The following is a 2,235-nucleotide window of genomic DNA, read 5'->3' as shown; positions in this document are numbered from 1 at the left end:
GTTCTTTTGTCCAGTGCGTTTGACTTAGACACACACACTGGGGGGGTCAAACTCATTTTCACCGGGGCCACATCAGGATAATGGCTGTAATCAAAGGGCCAGATGTAACTAATAAATGTAGCAATGTAAATCAATGTAATATAAATAACTACTGCTTAATATAACTAATGTAACTCAGTGTAATGTAACTAAATGTAACTACTCCTTAATGTAACTAATAAATGTAACTAAATGTAACTCAGTGTAATGTAACTAAATGTAACTACTCCTTAATGTAACTAATAAATGTAACTAAATGTAACTCAGTGTAATGTAACTAAATGTAACTAAATGTAACTCAGTGTAATGTAACTAAATGTAACTACTCCTTAATGTAACTAATAAATGTAACTAAATGTAACTCAGTGTAATGTAACTAAATGTAACTACTCCTTAATGTAACTAATAAATATAACTAAATGTAACTCAGTGTAATGTAACTAAATGTAACTACTCCTTAATGTAACTAATAAATGTAACTAAATGTAAGTCAATGTAATGTAACTAAATGTAACTACTCCTTAATGTAACTAATAAATGTAACTAAATGTAACTACTCTTTAATGTAACTAATAAATGTAACTGAATGTAACTCAGTGTAATGTAACTAAATGTAACTACTCCTTAATGTAACTAATAAATGTAACTAAATGTAACTCAGTGTAATGTAACTAAATGTAACTACTCCTTAATGTAACTAATAAATGTAACTAAATGTAACTACTCCTTAATGTAACTAATAAATGTAACTAAATGTAACTCAGTGTAATGTAACTAAATGTAACTACTCCTTAATGTAACTAATAAATGTAACAATGTAACTCAGTGTAATGTAACTAAATGTAACTACTCCTTAATGTAACTAATAAATGTAACTAAATGTAACTCAGTGTAATGTAACTAAATGTAACTACTCCTTAATGTAACTAATAAATGTAACTAAATGTAACTCAGTGTAATGTAACTAAATGTAACTACTCCTTAATGTAACTAATAAATATAACTAAATGTAACTCAGTGTAATGTAACTAAATGTAACTACTCCTTAATGTAACTAATAAATGTAACTAAATGTAAGTCAATGTAATGTAACTAAATGTAACTACTCCTTAATGTAACTAATAAATGTAACTAAATGTAACTACTCTTTAATGTAACTAATAAATGTAACTGAATGTAACTCAGTGTAATGTAACTAAATGTAACTACTCCTTAATGTAACTAATAAATGTAACTAAATGTAACTCAGTGTAATGTAACTAAATGTAACTACTCCTTAATGTAACTAATAAATGTAACTAAATGTAACTACTCCTTAATGTAACTAATAAATGTAACTAAATGTAACTCAGTGTAATGTAACTAAATGTAACTACTCCTTAATGTAACTAATAAATGTAACAATGTAACTCAGTGTAATGTAACTAAATGTAACTACTCCTTAATGTAACTAATAAATGTAACTAAATGTAACTCAGTGTAATGTAACTAAATGTAACTACTCCTTAATGTAACTAATAAATGTAACTAAATGTAACTCAGTGTAATGTAACTAAATGTAACTACTCCTTAATGTAACTAATAAATGTAACTAAATGTAACTCAGTGTAATGTAACTAAATGTAACTACTCCTTAATGTTAAATAACTGAATTTCTGACTGATTCTAGTTCCAAACATTACAGTTAGACAGAAAAAACATGTTTGTTTGTTTCTCTGTTCTAACATAAATCCTTTAAATTTGTCAGGTTATTAAACCCACAGAACTCCATCAATCAAGGATCAAACTATCAATCAATAAAGAAAAATAACGTCAGACACAAGTTAGGACATTAACTTTGTTCACTACGTTTAGTCAGTTAAAATGGGCTGAACCACTGCATTGTGGGAAATGTAGTTTTGGCCAAAGTACCCTTTCAACGTACTCTGACCTTTTATTCTCTGGCGGGCCACATTAAACGATGTGGAGGGCCACATTTGGCCCCCGGGCCTTGAGTTCGGCACATGTGGTGTAGCACCTTGAGACTCTACGAGTGAAGAGGGAGTCAAACCTACGACCGAGGATGAAACAAAGCATCCGTGAACACGAACCACAGCTCACTCGTTCATCACATTCACAACAGCAGTAAGACTGAGACGCACGTTTGATGGCTGTAAATCTGTTGGTGACCTTTATTGGACATAATTGACCGCCTCA

Source organism: Antennarius striatus, chromosome 14 (genome assembly GCF_040054535.1).
Source record: "Antennarius striatus isolate MH-2024 chromosome 14, ASM4005453v1, whole genome shotgun sequence".
Classification (NCBI taxonomy): domain Eukaryota; kingdom Metazoa; phylum Chordata; class Actinopteri; order Lophiiformes; family Antennariidae; genus Antennarius; species Antennarius striatus.
Note: the sequence above shows the minus strand (reverse complement) of the source record.